Source organism: Lissotriton vulgaris, chromosome 5 (genome assembly GCF_964263255.1).
Source record: "Lissotriton vulgaris chromosome 5, aLisVul1.2, whole genome shotgun sequence".
NCBI lineage: Eukaryota > Metazoa > Chordata > Amphibia > Caudata > Salamandridae > Lissotriton > Lissotriton vulgaris.
The window spans coordinates 1,546,575,703-1,546,594,385 of NC_141693.1; the positions used below are offsets into that span (position 1 = coordinate 1,546,575,703).

At 42.5% G+C, this 18,683-nt stretch overlaps 12 non-coding genes across 12 annotated transcripts; all 12 read right to left on the minus strand.

The window, feature by feature from the left end:
* Window positions 1–230: 230 nt before the first annotated feature.
* TRNAR-UCG (transfer RNA arginine (anticodon UCG)) lies at window positions 231–303 on the minus strand. Its single transcript has one exon. It is a non-coding gene; the product is annotated as a tRNA-Arg (tRNA).
* A 644-nt stretch (window positions 304–947) lies between these two features.
* Window positions 948–1,020, minus strand: TRNAR-CCU (transfer RNA arginine (anticodon CCU)). Its single transcript has one exon. It is a non-coding gene; the product is annotated as a tRNA-Arg (tRNA).
* An 803-nt stretch (window positions 1,021–1,823) lies between these two features.
* TRNAQ-UUG (transfer RNA glutamine (anticodon UUG)) lies at window positions 1,824–1,896 on the minus strand. Its single transcript has one exon. It is a non-coding gene; the product is annotated as a tRNA-Gln (tRNA).
* Window positions 1,897–2,540: 644 nt separating this feature from the next.
* Window positions 2,541–2,613, minus strand: TRNAR-CCU (transfer RNA arginine (anticodon CCU)). The gene has a single exon. It is a non-coding gene; the product is annotated as a tRNA-Arg (tRNA).
* Window positions 2,614–4,133: 1,520 nt separating this feature from the next.
* On the minus strand, window positions 4,134–4,206 carry TRNAR-CCU (transfer RNA arginine (anticodon CCU)). Its single transcript has one exon. It is a non-coding gene; the product is annotated as a tRNA-Arg (tRNA).
* A 1,520-nt stretch (window positions 4,207–5,726) lies between these two features.
* TRNAW-CCA (transfer RNA tryptophan (anticodon CCA)) lies at window positions 5,727–5,799 on the minus strand. The gene has a single exon. It is a non-coding gene; the product is annotated as a tRNA-Trp (tRNA).
* Window positions 5,800–6,603: 804 nt separating this feature from the next.
* TRNAR-UCG (transfer RNA arginine (anticodon UCG)) lies at window positions 6,604–6,676 on the minus strand. The gene has a single exon. It is a non-coding gene; the product is annotated as a tRNA-Arg (tRNA).
* A 1,520-nt stretch (window positions 6,677–8,196) lies between these two features.
* TRNAR-UCG (transfer RNA arginine (anticodon UCG)) lies at window positions 8,197–8,269 on the minus strand. The gene has a single exon. It is a non-coding gene; the product is annotated as a tRNA-Arg (tRNA).
* A 4,801-nt stretch (window positions 8,270–13,070) lies between these two features.
* TRNAR-CCU (transfer RNA arginine (anticodon CCU)) lies at window positions 13,071–13,143 on the minus strand. The gene has a single exon. It is a non-coding gene; the product is annotated as a tRNA-Arg (tRNA).
* An 803-nt stretch (window positions 13,144–13,946) lies between these two features.
* TRNAR-UCG (transfer RNA arginine (anticodon UCG)) lies at window positions 13,947–14,019 on the minus strand. The gene has a single exon. It is a non-coding gene; the product is annotated as a tRNA-Arg (tRNA).
* Window positions 14,020–14,663: 644 nt separating this feature from the next.
* On the minus strand, window positions 14,664–14,736 carry TRNAR-CCU (transfer RNA arginine (anticodon CCU)). Its single transcript has one exon. It is a non-coding gene; the product is annotated as a tRNA-Arg (tRNA).
* Window positions 14,737–16,256: 1,520 nt separating this feature from the next.
* On the minus strand, window positions 16,257–16,329 carry TRNAW-CCA (transfer RNA tryptophan (anticodon CCA)). Its single transcript has one exon. It is a non-coding gene; the product is annotated as a tRNA-Trp (tRNA).
* Window positions 16,330–18,683: the final 2,354 nt, after the last annotated feature.

Here is an 18,683-nt window from a genome sequence, read left to right on the forward strand (position 1 = left end):
AGTCAAAATTCTGCAACCCTATTACATATTCCGTGCGTGTACATAGAAGCACTTCTTAATGCCACTAACATGAACAAGATTTTAGGCTGAAGATGCAATCTAAATGACTGTGCAGTATGTACTCCACTTCATGAATAATTAGGAATGAGAACATGATGGCTATAAGAGTATTGGAAGAGCCTGCTTCCATTCTGAATGGAAATCTGAGTTGTGTGACCATTGGCAAAAACCGACCACGAAGGGACTCGAACCCTCAATCTTCTGATCCGAAGTCAGACGCCTTATCCATTAGGCCACGCGGTCATATGTCCTGCTGTGCTTATTTTTATAATGTAGGTGGTATGCAAGGATGGGAAATATGATATTGATAGTTATTTAGGTTTACATCCCATTGTGTGTTTTCAGCTCCTTTCAATTAAAGCACTCTTTTGGAATCTATATAATGAAAATGTCACCAGTACGATAAGCTTTTGTTTTCTTTTTTGCATTTAAACCTCTTTCTTCATGAGAATAAAGCTCAGTTGTATGCTTTACATAGCTCTGGATATTTCTAGAGGTGGAGAGAAACTGTTTTGACAGTAGTAAAAACTGCTCCTTTCTGGATATGCCAATTTACACATGCTCAAAGGTTGTATACGTTTCATGAATCCTGACTTGCCCTATTCAAGTAGCTGAAAGCCTGTCACCACCTCTAGAAACAACAGTTACACCAATCCAACTCAAATAATTTTTTCCAAAGGAATATCTTCTCCCGGGTCAAAGTTGCATCTGACAAAGATAGGTGTTTAAAAATCTACTTTGTAGTTTCAGAACACCAACATGACTCTGAAGAGTACAGAAGTAAAATGGTACCATTTCAAAGTTCCTAATACCACATAAGCTTCTGAGCGGAAGCATGTAATAAATATATCAATTTTTCTGGAAAAGTAAGAGTGGATATTGGTTTTCACCTCAGATGGGACTCGAACCCACAATCCCTGGCTTAGGAGGCCAGTGCCTTATCCATTAGGCCACTGAGGCACAGATAAACACTTGCAGTCTAGAGGCATTATTTAAATGTATTCAATCGTCAAACACTGGTGTCTGCACACAGGACATTTCTCAGTTCTCTCCATAAGTAAACTTCCCATTTTCATCCTCTTCCATCCCCGACTTTAACACTCTGTTCTGTGCTATAATGGAGGCTCTGCATTTTGAGCAAGTGGAGGGAAATTGGAGGAGAACCACTTTCGACTCAACACTTCTTCTTTCCTGGATGCTTTTCTCAATAAACTGGGCTTTGACAGTGGTATCAAGCCGTCCTTGTCTTCAGCAGGACACAGAAACAGGCACCAAGTCTCCTAACCAAGTTCAACCACACTCTGCAACTTAATGGACCAATGCTTCACAAATTAGCCAACTGTGTCATCAGCAAAGGCAGCCAATGTGCCAATCCTTTATAATTCTTCTGTAGTACTTCTCTTTCTCGTAGGCAAAATTAGCACTTTAACTGCACAAATCATACAGATTTTACACTTGAAGCACTCCATGAACACATACTTACACACCTTGCATTTCATCTACACACCCTTAAGCTAAAAACCCATTCTGTCAAGTCAAAATTCTGCAACCCTATTACATATTCCATGCGTGTACATAGAAGCACTTCTTAATGCCACTAACATGAACAAGATTTCAGGCTGAAGATGCAATCTAAATGACTGTGCAGTATGGACTCCACTTCATGAATAATTAGGAATGAGAACATGATGGCTATAAGAGTATTGGAAGAGCCTGCTTCCATTCTGAATGGAAATCTGAGATGTGTGACCATTGGCAAAAACTGACCACGAAGGGACTCGAACCCTCAATCTTCTGATCCAAAGTCAGACGCCTTATCCATTAGGCCACGCAGTCATATGTCCTGCTGTGCTTATTTTTATAATGTAGGTGGTATGCAAGGATGGGAAATATGATATTGATAGTTATTTAGATTTACATCCCATTGTGTGTTTTCAGCTCCTTTCAATTACAGCACTCTTTTGGAATCTATATAATGAAAATGTCACCAGTACGATAAGCTTTTGTTTTCTTTTTTGCATTTAAACCTCTTTCTTCATGAGATTAAAGCTCAGTTGTATGCTTTACATAGCTCTGGATATTTCCAGAAGTGGAGAGAAACTGTTTTGACAGTAGTACAAACTGCTCCTTTCTGGATATGCCAATTTACACACGCTCAAAGGTTGTATGTGTTTCATGAATCCTGACTTGCCCTATTCAAGTAGCTGAAAGCCTGTCACCACCTCTAGAAACAACAGTTACACCAATCCAATTTAAATCATTTTTTCCAAAGGAATATCTTCTGCTGGGTCAAAGTTGCATCTGACAAAGATAGGTGTTTAAAAATCTACTTTGTAGTTTCAGAACACCAACATAAGTCCGGAGAGTACAGAAGTAAAATGGTACCATTTCAAAGTTCCTAATACCTCATAAGCTTCTGAGGGGAAGCATGTAATAAATAAATAAATTTTTCTAGAAAAGTAATAGTGGATATTGGTTTTCACCTCAGATGGGACTCGAACCCACAATCCCTGGCTTAGGAGGCCAGTGCCTTATCCATTAGGCCACTGAGGCACAGATGAACACTTGCAGTCTAGAGGCATTATTTAAATGTATTAAATCGTCAAACACTGGTGTCTGCACACAGGACATTTCTCAGTTCTCTCCATAAGTAAACTTCCCATTTTCATCCTCTTCCATCCCCGACTTTAACACTCTGTTCTGTGCTATAATGGAGGCTCTGCATTTCGAGCAAGTGGAGAGAAATTGGAGGAGAACCACTTTCGACTCAACACTTCTTCTTTCCTGGATGCTTTTCTCAATAAACTGGGCTTTGACAGTGGTATCAAGCCGTCCTTGTCTTCAGCAGGACACAGAAACAGGCACCAAGTCTCCTAACCAAGTTCAACCACACTCTGCAACTTAATAGACCAATGCTTTACAAATTAGCCAACTGTGTCATCAGCAAAGGCAGCCAATGTGCCAATCCTTTATAATTCTTCTGTAGTACTTTTCTTTCTCGTAGGCAAAATTAGCACTTTAACTGCACAAATCATACAGATTTTTAAACTTGAAGCACTCCATGAACACATACTTACACACCTTGCATTTCATCTACACACCCTTAAGCTAAAAACCCATTCTGTCAAGTCAAAATTCTGCAACCCTATTACATATTCAGTGCGTGTACATAGAAGCACTTCTTAATGCCACTAACATGGACAAGATTTTAGACTGAAGATGCAATCTAAATGACTGTGCAGTATGTACTCCACTTCATGAATAATTAGGAATGAGAACATGATGGCTATAAGAGTATTTGAAGAGCCTGCTTCCATTCTGAACGGAAAGCTGAGTTGTGTGTCCATTGGCAAAAACCGACCACGAAGGACTCGAACCCTCAATCTTCTGATCAGAAGTCAGACACCTTATCCATCAGGCCACGTGGTCATATGTCCTGCTGTGCTCATTTTTATAATGGAGGTGGTATGCAAGGATGGGAAATATGATATTGATAGTTATTTAGGTTTACATCCCATTGTGTTTTTTCAGCTCCTTTCAATTAAAGCACTCTTTTGGAATCTATATAATGAGAATGTCACCAGTACGATAAGCTTTTGTTTTCTTTTTTGCATTTAAACCTCTTTCTTCATGAGATTAAAGCTCAGTTGTATGCTTTACATAGCTCTGGATATTTCCAGAAGTGGAGAGAAACTGTTTTGACAGTAGTACAAACTGCTCCTTTCTGGATATGCCAATTTACACACGCTCAAAGGTTGTATACGTTTCATGAATCCTGCCTTGCCCTATTCAAGTAGCTGAAAGCCTGTCACTACCTCTAGAAACAACAGTTACACCAATCCAATTCAAATCATTTTTTCCAAAGGAATATCTTCTGCCGGGTCAAAGTTGCATCCGACAAAGATAGGTGTTTAAAAATCTACTTTGTAGTTTCAGAACACCAACATGACTCTGAAGAGTACAGAAGTAAAATGGTACCATTTCAAAGTTCCTAATACCACATAAGCTTCTGAGCGGAAGCATGTAATAAATATATCAATTTTTCTGGAAAAGTAAGAGTGGATATTAGTTTTCACCTCAAATGGGACTCGAACCCACAATCCCTGGCTTAGGAGGCCAGTGCCTTATCCATTAGGCCACTGAGGCACAAATAAACACTTGCAGTCTAGAGGCATTATTTAAATGTATTCAATCGTCAAACACTGGTGTCTGCACACAGGACATTTCTCAGTTCTCTCCATAAGTACACTTCCCATTTTCATCCTCTTCCATCCCCGACTTTAACACTCTGTTCTGTGCTATAATGGACTCTCTGCATTTCGAGCAAGTGGAGAGAAATTGGAGGAGAACCACTCTCGACTCAACACTTCTTCTTTCCTGGATGCTTTTCTCAATAAACTGGGCTTTGACAGTGGTATCAAGCCGTCCTTGTCTTCAGAAGAACACAGAAACAGGCACCAAGTCTCCTAACCAAGTTCAACCACACTCTGCAACTTAATAGACCAATGCTTCACAAATTAGCCAACTGTGTCATCAGCAAAGGCAGCCAATGTGCCAATCCTTTATAATTCTTCTGTAGTAATTGTATTTCTCGTAGGCAAAATTAGCACTTTAACTGCACAAATCGTACAGATTTTACACTTGAAGCACTCCATGAACACATACTTACACACCTTGCATTTCATCTACACACCCTTAAGCTAAAAACCCATTCTGTCAAGTCAAAATTCTGCAACCCTATTACATATTCCGTGCGTGTACATAGAAGCACTTCTTAATGCCACTAACATGAACAAGATTTTAGGCTGAAGATGCAATCTAAATGACTGTGCAGTATGTACTCCACTTCATGAATAATTAGGAATGAGAACATGATGGCTATAAGAGTATTGGAAGAGCCTGCTTCCATTCTGAATGGAAATCTGAGATGTGTGACCATTGGCAGAAACTGACCACGAAGGGACTTGAACCCTCAATCTTCTGATCGGAAGTCAGACACCTTATCCATTAGGCCACGCGGTCATATGTCCTGCTGTGCTTATTTTTATAATGTAGGTGGTATACAAGGATGGGAAATATGATATTGATAGTTATTTAGGTTTACATCCAATTGTGTTTTTTCAGCTCCTTTCAATTAAAGCTCTCTTTTGGAATCTATATAATGAGAATGTCACCAGTACGATAAGCTTTTGTTTTCTTTTTTGCATTTAAACCTCTATCTTCATGAGATTAAAGCTCAGTTGTATGCTTTACATAGCTCTGGATATTTCCAGAAGTGGAGAGAAACTGTTTTGACAGTAGTACAAACTGCTCCTTTCTGGATATGCCAATTTACACACGCTCAAAGGTTGTATACGTTTCATGAATCCTGCCCTGCCCTATTCAAGTAGCTGAAAGCCTGTCACCACCTCTAGAAACAACAGTTACACCAATCCAATTCAAATCATTTTTTCCAAAGGAATATCTTCTGCCGGGTCAAAGTTGCATCTGACAAAGATAGGTGTTTAAAAATCTACTTTGTAGTTTCAGAACACCAACATGAGTCCGGAGAGTACAGAAGTAAAATGGTACCATTTCAAAGTTCCTAATACCTCATAAGCTTCTGAGCGGAAGCATGTAATAAATATATAAATTTTTCAAGAAAAGTAATACTGGATATTAGTTTTCACCTCAGATGGGACTCGAACCCACAATCCCTGGCTTTGGAGGCCAGTGCCTTATCCATTAGGCCACTGAGGCACAGATGAACACTTGCAGTCTAGAGGCATTATTTAAATGTATTCAATCGTCAAACACTGGTGTCTGCACACAGGACATTTCTCAGTTCTCTCCATAAGTAAACTTCCCATTTTCATCCTCTTCCATCCCCGACTTTAACACTCTGTTCTGTGCTATAATGGAGGCTCTGCATTTCGCGCAAGTAGAGAGAAATTGGAGGAGAACCACTTTTGACTCAACACTTCTTCTTTCCTGGATGCTTTTCTCAATAAACTGGGCTTTGACAGTGGTATCAAGCCGTCCTTGTCTTCAGCAGGACACAGAAACAGGCACCAAGTCTGCTAACCAAGTTCAACCACACCCTGCAACTTAATAGACCAATGCTTTCCAAATTAGCCAACTGTGTCATCAGCAAAGGCAGCCAATGTGCAAAACCTTTATAATTCTTCTGTAGTACTTTTCTTTCTCGTAGGCAAAATTAGCACTTTAACTGCACAAATCATACAGATTTTTACACTTGAAGCACTCCATGAACACATACTTACACACCTTGCATTTCATCTACACACCCTTAAGCTAAAAACCCATTCTGTCAAGTCAAAATTCTGCAACCCTATTACATATTCAGTGCGTGTACATAGAAGCACTTCTTAATGCCACTAACATGGACAAGATTTTAGGCTGAAGATGCAATCTAAATGACTGTGCAATATGTACTCCACTTCATGAATAATTAGGAATGAGAACATGATGGCTATGAGAGTATTGGAAGAGCCTGCTTCCATTCTGAATGGAAAGCTGAGTTGTGTGACCATTGGCAAAAACCGACCACGAAGGGACTCGAACCCTCAATCTTCTGATCCGAAGTCAGACACCTTATTCATTAGGCCACGCGGTCATATGTCCTGCTGTGCTTATTTTTATAATGTAGGTGGTATGCAAGGATGGGAAATATGATATTGATAGTTATTTAGGTTTACATCCCATTGTGTTTTTTCAGCTCCTTTCAATTAAAGCACTCTTTTGGAATCTATATAATGAGAATGTCACCAGTACGATAAGCTTTTGTTTTCTTTTTTGCATTTAAACCTCTTTCTTCATGAGATTAAAGCTCAGTTGTATGCTTTACATAGCTCTGGATTTTTCCAGAAGGGTAGAGAAACTGTTTAGACAGTAGTACAAACTGCTCCTTTCTGGATATGCCAATTTACACACGCTCAAAGGTTGTATACGTTTCATGAATCCTGACTTGCCCTATTCAAGTAGCTGAAAGCCTGTCACCACCTCTAGAAACAACAGTTACACCAATCCAATTCAAATCATTTTTTCCAAAGGAATATCTTCTGACGGGTCAAAGTTGTATCCGACAAAGATAGGTGTTTAAAAATCTACTTTGTAGTTTCAGAACACCAACATGACTCTGAAGAGTACAGAAGTAAAATGGTACCATTTCAAAGTTCCTAATACCACATAAGCTTCTGAGCGGAAGCATGTAATAAATATATCAATTTTTCTGGAAAAGTAAGAGTGGACATTGGTTTTCACCTTAGATGGGACTCAAACCCACAATCCCCGGCGTAGGAGGCCAGTGCCTTATCCATTAGGCCACTGAGGTAAAGATACACACTTGCAGTCTAGAGGCATTATTTAAATGTATTCAATAGTCAAACACTGGTGTCTGCACACAGGACATTTCTCAGTTCTCTCCATAAGTAAACTTCCCATTTTCATCCTCTTCCATCCCCGACTTTAACACTCTGTTCTGTGCTATAATGGACTCTCTGCATTTCGAGCAAGTGGAGAGAAATTGGAGGAGAACCACTCTCCACTCAACACTTCTTCTTTCCTGGATGCTTTTCTCAATAAACTGGGCTTTGACAGTGGTATCAAGCCGTCCTTGTCTTCAGCAGGACACAGAAACAGGCACCAAGTCTCCTAACCAAGTTCAACCACACTCTGCAACTTAATAGACCAATGCTTTACAAATTAGCCAACTGTGTCATCAGCAAAGGCAGCCAATGTGCCAATCCTTTATAATTCTTCTGTAGTACTTTTCTTTCTCGTAGGCAAAATTAGCACTTTAACTGCACAAATCATACAGATTTTACACTTGAAGCACTCCATGAACACATACTTACACACCTTGCATTTCATCTACACACCCTTAAGCTAAAAACCCATTCTGTCAAGTCAGAATTCTGCAACCCTATTACATATTCAGTGCGTGTACATAGAAGCACTTCTTAATGCCACTAACATGAACAAGATTTTAGGCTGAAGATGCAATCTAAATGACTGTGCAGTATGTACTCCACTTCATGAATAATTAGGAATGAGAACATGATGGCTATATGAGTATTGGAAGAGCCTGCTTCCATTCTGAATGGAAAGCTGAGTTGTGTGACCAGTGGCAAAAACTGACCACGAAGTGACTCGAACCCTCAATCTTCTGATCCGAAGTCAGACGCCTTATCCATTAGGCCACGCGGTCATATGTCCTGCTGAGCTTATTTTTATAATGTAGGTGGTATGCAAGAATGGGAAATATGATATTTATAGTTATTTAGGTTTACATCCTATTGTGTGTTTTCAGCTCCTTTCAATTAAAGCACTCTTTTGGAATCTATATAATGAAAATGTCACCAGTACGATAAGCTTTTGTTTTCTTTTTTGCAATTAAACCTCTTTCTTCATGAGAATAAAGCTCAGTTGTATGCTTTACATAGCTCTGGATATTTCTAGAGGTGGAGAGAAACTGTGACCGTCTGACTCTCGCTCTCAGAGGTCGCTCCCACTCGCTCCTCCTCGAGCCTTACCCCAGAGAGTGTACTGCTGCACAGCACCTGCCTTCTCCCCTGCATAGCGCTCCTGTATAGCGCTTGGTATCGTTTTTCGTTTTTCTTTCTTTCACAGAGAGTGTACTGCTGCACAGCGCCTGCCTTCTCCCCTGCATAGCGCTCCTGTATAGCGCTTGGTATCGTTTTTCGTTTTCCTTTCTGTCAAGAATTGTAGTTAACTTTTAAATAATAGCGTTTTTCCTGCGCTTTAATTTATATTGTTGTTCTGATCAGTGCTCCTGATATCTGGCAACTTTAGCGCGGGGACTGCTGAAATCGCGCTACCCCACCGCCATTTTGCTGTTGTTGTTTGTTTACCTGCCCCAGTGTCTCCTCCCCGCTCCCGCCTCCCAAGCTGACCCTCCCACACACTATTATCGGCCTGCAGACCTCGTCCCCCTCTGCCCTGTGACCGTCTGACTCTCGCTCTCAGAGGTCGCTCCCACTCGCTCCTCCTCGAGCCTTACCCCAGAGAGTGTACTGCTGCACAGCGCCTGCCTTCTCCCCTGCATAGCGCTCCTGTATAGCGCTTGGTATCGTTTTTCGTTTTTCTTTCTTTCACAGAGAGTGTACTGCTGCACAGCGCCTGCCTTCTCCCCTGCATAGCGCTCCTGTATAGCGCTTGGTATCGTTTTTCATTTTCCTTTCTGTCAAGAATTGTAGTTAACTTTTAACTAATAGCGTTTTTCCTGCGCTATAATTTATATTGTTGTTCTGATCAGTGCTCCTGATATCTGGCAACTTTAGCGCGGGGACTGCTGAAATCGCGCTACCCCACCGCCATTTTGCTGTTGTTGTTTGTTTACCTGCCCCAGTGTCTCCTCCCCGCTCCCGCCTCCCAAGCTGACACTCCCACGCTCCACCCCCCCACTATCCATTTATGGACAGATGCACCCACGCGCAGCGTCCACGCGCTACGGACACGCCGAAGGTGCGCCAAAGGTAAGCCCGTCTACGCCCATCCGCGCCTGGACCGCGCCCAGCGCCAGATCCCCTGGCCCTCGCATTGCCCAGCCCTCCCGCATTACCTACAATGCCACCACCCTCCTAGCCCTTAACCCCGGCCGCTCCCCCAACTGCGTCCAAGCCGCTCCTGGACACACCCATGGACCTTTCTCATGCTACTCCTGCAAATTCATCGGCACCGACACCAACTCCGCTACGACCACACCACAGATTCCCGACCCCAACCACCTACAATGCATCTTGCTCAACACCCGATCGGTCCACAGGCACGCCATTGGCCTCTGGAATCTACTCGACACCATCTCTCCGGACGTCGCCTTCCTAACAGAAACATGGATGAACGCCTCCTCCGCCCCAGACATCACCATTGCCATCCCAGAAGATTATAAGATCATACGCAAGGACCGTACCGGCCACACAGGAGGAGGAATCGCTATCGTCCATAAGAAATCCATCCACATCTCAACCAGCTCTGATGTCAATCTTGCCAACTCTGAACACCTTCACTTCCAGATCCACATCGACCCCAAGACCACACTCAGAGGCACCCTCCTTTACAGGCCACCAGGACCCCGCTCACAATTTAGTGAGGACATCACGGACTTCATCACTCCACACGCGCTCCCCTCCAAAGATTACATCCTTCTGGGAGACCTCAATTTTCACCTTGAAAAGAACAACGACCGCAACTCCACCACCCTTTTGGACAACCTCGCCAACCTCGGACTTAAACAACTGGTCACTTCCCCCACCCACATCGCAGGTCACACCCTCGACCCTATCTTCACCTCCAGCAATCATGTCTCCTTCAGCCACACTACGGCTCTCCTCTGGACTGACCACAGCTGCGTTCACTTTACCTACAACAAGCCCAAACCCAACAACCACCCCCTACCAACTCTGCAAAGAAACTGGAACAAAATCACCATCGACCAGATCTCCTCATCGCTCCTTCTAAACCCCCCAGCCCACTCCTCAAACCCCGACCAAGCCGCCACCAACCTCACCCTATGGTTATCCAACAGCGCCGACATCCTAGCACCACTGAAAAAACGACAAAGCAAACTTGGCAGCAAGAAGGCCTCATGGTTCAACGATGATCTTAAGAAATCCAAGAAACTCTGCCGCTCCCTTGAGAAGGCCTGGAAAAAAGACCCAACCACCAGCACCAAGGACGCCTTCAAAAACGCCACCCGCATACACCACCAACTGATCCGAAAGGCCAAGAAAACCGCCTTCAAGGACCGACTAGATAACAACGCCCACAACAGCAAGGAACTTTTCAACATCGTCAAGGAATTTACCAATCCCTCGGCCAACTCTAACGACATCACCCCCTCTCAAGCCCTCTGCGACTCCCTAGCTTCATTCTTCCACAACAAAATTGCAGACATCCACAACAGCTTCGACAACCAACCCGGAGACCAACCCACCCAACCATCTGCTGGACCTTCACCCCCCTCGAACATCCTTAATGACTGGAACCCAATCTCCACTGAGGACACCATCCGCCTGATGAACTCCATCCACTCAGGATCCCTCACAGACCCATGCCCTCACCACATCTTCAACAAAGCAGACTCCATCATAGCACCGCACCTCCGAGACGTCATCAACTGCTCCTTCAACTCCGCCACCTTCCTGGAAAGCTGGAAACACGCTGAACTCAGCGCCCTTCTGAAAAAACCCACAGCGGACCCCACCGAACTCAAAAATTACCGCCCCATCTCGCTCCTTCCATTCCCGGCCAAAGTCATCGAGAAAGCTGTCAACAACCAGCTCGCCGCCTTCCTCGAAGCCAACAAATCCCTCGACTCCTCACAGTCCGGCTTCCGAGCAAAACACAGCACTGAGACCGCCCTCATCGCAGCAACAGACGACATTCGAACTCTACTGGACAATGGAGACACTGTTGCCCTCATCCTCCTCGACCTCTCCGCAGCCTTCGATACAGTCTGCCATAGCACCCTTCTACAGCGCCTCAGAAACATCGGAATCCAAGGAAAAGCACTAGAATGGATCACCTGGTTCCTCACCGGAAGAACCCAGAGAGTCCGCCTTCCACCATTCAAGTCAGAGGCCACTGAAGTCATCTGCGGCGTACCACAAGGATCTTCACTCAGCCCCACCCTCTTCAACGTATACATGAGCCCCCTCGCGGCCATCGCCCGCCAACACAACCTCAACATCATCTCCTACGCGGATGACACTCAACTGATCCTATCACTCACCAATGACCCTAGCACCGCCAAAACTAACCTACACGAAGGTATGAAAGAAGTAGCCGAATGGATGAAACACAGCCGTCTGAAACTGAACTCAGATAAAACAGAAGTCCTCATCTTAGGTACCTCCCCCTCCGCATGGGACGACTCTTGGTGGCCAGAAGCCCTTGGAAAAGCACCCATCCCGACAGACCACGCACGGAACCTGGGCGTCATCCTGGATTCCTCACTTTCAATGAACAGACAAGTCAACGCCGTCTCCTCATCCTGCTTCAACATTCTTCGCATGCTCAAAAAAACATTTTGTTGGATCCCCACCGAAACTAGGAAAACGGTCACCCACGCTCTGGTCACGAGCCGACTGGACTATGGAAACACCCTCTACGCCGGTACTACCGCTAAACTCCAGAAAAAACTCCAACGAATCCAAAACGCCTCAGCCAGGCTCATATTAGACATCCCGCGTAAAGAACATATCTCTGGTCACCTGAAAAACCTTCACTGGCTTCCCGTCAATAAGAGGATCACTTTCTGGCTCCTAACCCACGCACACAAAGCACTCTACGAAATCGGACCAGAATGCCTCAACACACGACTGTCCTTCTACACCCCCTCCCGCCAGCTACGATCATCCAACCAAGCCCTTGCCACTGTACCTCGCATCAACAAAACCACCATCGGAGGTAGATCCTTCTCCTACCTGGCAGCTAAAACCTGGAACTCACTTCCCACTTACCTTCGCTTTACCCAGAACCACCTAGCATTCAGAAAGCAACTTAAAACGTGGATATTCGACAAGTAATTCCCCACCCCCCCTCAAGCACCTTGAGACCCTCTGGGTATGTAGTGCGCTATACAAATTCTCTGACTTGACTTGACTTGACTTGTTTTGACAGTAGTAAAAACTGCTCCTTTCTGGATATGCCAATTTACACACGCTCAAAGGTTGTATACGTTTCATGAATCCTGACTTGCCCTATTCAAGTAGCTGAAAGCCTGTCACCACCTCTAGAAACAACAGTTACACCAATCCAATTCAAATCATTTTTTCCAAAGGAATATCTTCTGCCGGGTCAAAGTTGCATCTGACAAAGATAGGTGTTTAAAAATATACTTTGTAGTTTCAGAACACCAACATGACTCTGAAGAGTACAGAAGTAAAATGGTACCATTTCAAAGTTCCTAATACCACATAAGCTTCTGAGCGGAAGCATGTAATAAATATATCAATTTTTCTGGAAAAGTAAGAGTGGATATTGGTTTTCACCTCAGATGGGACTCGAACCCACAATCCCTGGCTTAGGAGGCCAGTGCCTTATCCATTAGGCCACTGAGGCACAGATAAACACTTGCAGTCTAGAGGCATTATTTAAATGTATTCAATCGTCAAACACTGGTGTCTGCACACAGGACATTTCTCAGTTCTCTCCATAAGTAAACTTCCCATTTTCATCCTCTTCCATCCCCGACTTTAACACTCTTTTCTGTGCTATAATGGAGGCTCTGCATTTCGCGCAAGTGGAGAGAAATTGGAGGAGAACCACTTTCGACTCAACACTTCTTCTTTCCTGGATGCTTTTCTCAATAAACTGGGCTTTGACAGTGGTATCAAGCCGTCCTTGTCTTCAGCAGGACACAGAAACAGGCACCAAGTCTCCTAACCAAGTTCAACCACACTCTGCAACTTAATAGACCAATGCTTCACAAATTAGCCAACTGTGTCATCAGCAAAGGCAGCCAATGTGCCAATCCTTTATAATTCTTCTGTAGTACTTCTCTTTCTCGTAGGCAAAATTAGCACTTTAACTGCACAAATCATACAGATTTTACACTTGAAGCACTCCATGAACACATACTTACACACCTTGCATTTCATCTACACACCCTTAAGCTAAAAACCCATTCTGTCAAGTCAAAATTCTGCAACCCTATTACATATTCCGTGCGTGTACATAGAAGCACTTCTTAATGCCACTAACATGAACAAGATTTTAGGCTGAAGATGCAATCTAAATGACTGTGCAGTATGTACTCCACTTCATGAATAATTAGGAATGAGAACATGATGGCTATAAGAGTATTGGAAGAGCCTGCTTCCATTCTGAATGGAAATCTGAGTTGTGTGACCATTGGCAAAAACCAACCACGAAGGGACTCGAACCCTCAATCTTCTGATCCGAAGTCAGACGCCTTACCCATTAGGCCACGCGGTCATATGTCCTGCTGTGCTTATTTTTATAATGTAGGTGGTATGCAAGGATGGGAAATATGATATTGATAGTTATTTAGGTTTACATCCCATTGTGTGTTTTCAGCTCCTTTCAATTAAAGCACTCTTTTGGAATCTATATAATGAAAATGTCTCCAGTACGATAAGCTTTTGTTTTCTTTTTTGCATTTAAACCTCTTTCTTCATGAGAATAAAGCTCAGTTGTATGCTTTACATAGCTCTGGATATTTCTAGAGGTGGAGAGAAACTGTTTTGACAGTAGTAAAAACTGCTCCTTTCTGGATATGCCAATTTACACACGCTCAAAGGTTGTATACGTTTCATGAATCCTGACTTGCCCTATTCAAGTAGCTGAAAGCCTGTCACCACCTCTAGAAACAACAGTTACACCAATCCTATTCAAATAATTTTTTCCAAAGGAATATCTTCTGCCGGGTCAAAGTTGCATCTGACAAAGATAGGTGTTTAAAAATCTACTTTGTAGTTTCAGAACACTAACATGACTCTGAAGAGTACAGAAGTAAAATGGTACCATTTCAAAGTTCCTAATACCACATAAGCTTCTGAGCGGAAGCATGTAATAAATATATCAATTTTTCTGGAAAAGTAAGAGTGGGTATTGGTTTTCACCTCAGATGGGACTCGAACCCACAATCCCTGGCTTAGGAGGCCAGTGCCTTATCCATTAGGCCACTGAGGCACAGATAAACACTTGCAGTCTAGAGGCATTATTTAAATGTATTCAATCGTCAAACACTGGTGTCTGCACACAGGACATTTCTCAGTTCTCTCCATAAGTAAACTTCCCATTTTCATCCTCTTCCATCCCCGACTTTAACACTCTTTTCTGTGCTATAATGGAGGCTCTGCATTTCGAGCAAGTGGAGAGAAATTGGAGGAGAACCACTTTCGACTCAACACTTCTTCTTTCCTGGATGCTTTTCTCAATAAACTGGGCTTTGACAGTGGTATCAAGCCGTCCTTGTCTTCAGCAGGACACAGAAACAGGCACCAAGTCTCCTAACCAAGTTCAACCACACTCTGCAACTTAATAGACCAATGCTTCACAAATTAGCCAACTGTGTCATCAGCAAAGGCAGCCAATGTGCCAATCCTTTATAATTCTTCTGTAGTACTTCTCTTTCTCGTAGGCAAAATTAGCACTTTAACTGCACAAATCATACAGATTTTACACTTGAAGCACTCCATGAACACATACTTACACACCTTGCATTTCATCTACACACCCTTAAGCTAAAAACCCATTCTGTCAAGTCAAAATTCTGCAACCCTATTACATATTCCATGCGTGTACATAGAAGCACTTCTTGATGCCACTAACATGAACAAGATTTTAGGCTGAAGATGCAATCTAAATGACTGTGCAGTATGTACTCCACTTCATGAATAATTAGGAATGAGAACATGATGGCTATAAGAGTATTGGAAGAGCCTGCTTCCATTCTGAATGGAAATCTGAGATGTGTGACCATTGGCAAAAACTGACCACGAAGGGACTTGAACCCTCAATCTTCTGATCGGAAGTCAGACACCTTATCCATTAGGCCACGCGGTCATATGTCCTGCTGTGCTTATTTTTATAATGTAGGTGGTATACAAGGATGGGAAATATGATATTGATAGTTATTTAGGTTTACATCCAATTGTGTTTTTTCAGCTCCTTTCAATTAAAGCTCTCTTTTGGAATCTATATAATGAGAATGTCACCAGTACGATAAGCTTTTGTTTTCTTTTTTGCATTTAAACCTCTATCTTCATGAGATTAAAGCTCAGTTGTATGCTTTACATAGCTCTGGATATTTCCAGAAGTGGAGAGAAACTGTTTTGACAGTAGTACAAACTGCTCCTTTCTGGATATGCCAATTTACACACGCTCAAAGGTTGTATACGTTTCATGAATCCTGCCCTGCCCTATTCAAGTAGCTGAAAGCCTGTCACCACCTCTAGAAACAACAGTTACACCAATCCAATTCAAATCATTTTTTCCAAAGGAATATCTTCTGCCGGGTCAAAGTTGCATCTGACAAAGATAGGTGTTTAAAAATCTACTTTGTAGTTTCAGAACACCAACATGAGTCCGGAGAGTACAGAAGTAAAATGGTACCATTTCAAAGTTCCTAATACCTCATAAGCTTCTGAGCGGAAGCATGTAATAAATATATAAATTTTTCAAGAAAAGTAATACTGGATATTAGTTTTCACCTCAGATGGGACTCGAACCCACAATCCCTGGCTTTGGAGGCCAGTGCCTTATCCATTAGGCCACTGAGGCACAGATGAACACTTGCAGTCTAGAGGCATTATTTAAATGTATTCAATCGTCAAACACTGGTGTCTGCACACAGGACATTTCTCAGTTCTCTCCATAAGTAAACTTCCCATTTTCATCCTCTTCCATCCCCGACTTTAACACTCTGTTCTGTGCTATAATGGAGGCTCTGCATTTCGCGCAAGTAGAGAGAAATTGGAGGAGAACCACTTTTGACTCAACACTTCTTCTTTCCTGGATGCTTTTCTCAATAAACTGGGCTTTGACAGTGGTATCAAGCCGTCCTTGTCTTCAGCAGGACACAGAAACAGGCACCAAGTCTGCTAACCAAGTTCAACCACACCCTGCAACTTAATAGACCAATGCTTTCCAAATTAGCCAACTGTGTCATCAGCAAAGGCAGCCAATGTGCAAAACCTTTATAATTCTTCTGTAGTACTTTTCTTTCTCGTAGGCAAAATTAGCACTTTAACTGCACAAATCATACAGATTTTTACACTTGAAGCACTCCATGAACACATACTTACACACCTTGCATTTCATCTACACACCCTTAAGCTAAAAACCCATTCTGTCAAGTCAAAATTCTGCAACCCTATTACATATTCAGTGCGTGTACATAGAAGCACTTCTTAATGCCACTAACATGGACAAGATTTTAGGCTGAAGATGCAATCTAAATGACTGTGCAATATGTACTCCACTTCATGAATAATTAGGAATGAGAACATGATGGCTATGAGAGTATTGGAAGAGCCTGCTTCCATTCTGAATGGAAAGCTGAGTTGTGTGACCATTGGCAAAAACCGACCACGAAGGGACTCGAACCCTCAAACTTCTGATCCGAAGTCAGACACCTTATTCATTAGGCCACGCGGTCATATGTCCTGCTGTGCTTATTTTTATAATGTAGGTGGTATGCAAGGATGGGAAATATGATATTGATAGTTATTTAGGTTTACATCCCATTGTGTTTTTTCAGCTCCTTTCAATTAAAGCACTCTTTTGGAATCTATATAATGAGAATGTCACCAGTACGATAAGCTTTTGTTTTCTTTTTTGCATTTAAACCTCTTTCTTCATGAGATTAAAGCTCAGTTGTATGCTTTACATAGCTCTGGATTTTTCCAGAAGGGTAGAGAAACTGTTTAGACAGTAGTACAAACTGCTCCTTTCTGGATATGCCAATTTACACACGCTCAAAGGTTGTATACGTTTCATGAATCCTGACTTGCCCTATTCAAGTAGCTGAAAGCCTGTCACCACCTCTAGAAACAACAGTTACACCAATCCAATTCAAATCATTTTTTCCAAAGGAATATCTTCTGACGGGTCAAAGTTGTATCCGACAAAGATAGGTGTTTAAAAATCTACTTTGTAGTTTCAGAACACAAACATGACTCTGAAGAGTACAGAAGTAAAATGGTACCATTTCAAAGTTCCTAATACCACATAAGCTTCTGAGCGGAAGCATGTAATAAATATATCAATTTTTCTGGAAAAGTAAGAGTGGACATTGGTTTTCACCTTAGATGGGACTCAAACCCACAATCCCCGGCATAGGAGGCCAGTGCCTTATCCATTAGGCCACTGAGGTAAAGATACACACTTGCAGTCTAGAGGCATTATTTAAATGTATTCAATAGTCAAACACTGGTGTCTGCACACAGGACATTTCTCAGTTCTCTCCATAAGTAAACTTCCCATTTTCATCCTCTTCCATCCCCGACTTTAACACTCTGTTCTGTGCTATAATGGACTCTCTGCATTTCGAGCAAGTGGAGAGAAATTGGAGGAGAACCACTCTCCACTCAACACTTCTTCTTTCCTGGATGCTTTTCTCAATAAACTGGGCTTTGACAGTGGTATCAAGCCGTCCTTGTCTTCAGCAGGACACAGAAACAGGCACCAAGTCTCCTAACCAAGTTCAACCACACTCTGCAACTTAATAGACCAATGCTTTACAAATTAGCCAACTGTGTCATCAGCAAAGGCAGCCAATGTGCCAATCCTTTATAATTCTTCTGTAGTACTTTTCTTTCTCGTAGGCAAAATTAGCACTTTAACTGCACAAATCATACAGATTTTACACTTGAAGCACTCCATGAACACATACTTACACACCTTGCATTTCATCTACACACCCTTAAGCTAAAAACCCATTCTGTCAAGTCAGAATTCTGCAACCCTATTACATATTCAGTGCGTGTACATAGAAGCACTTCTTAATGCCACTAACATGAACAAGATTTTAGGCTGAAGATGCAATCTAAATGACTGTGCAGTATGTACTCCACTTCATGAATAATTAGGAATGAGAACATGATGGCTATATGAGTATTGGAAGAGCCTGCTTC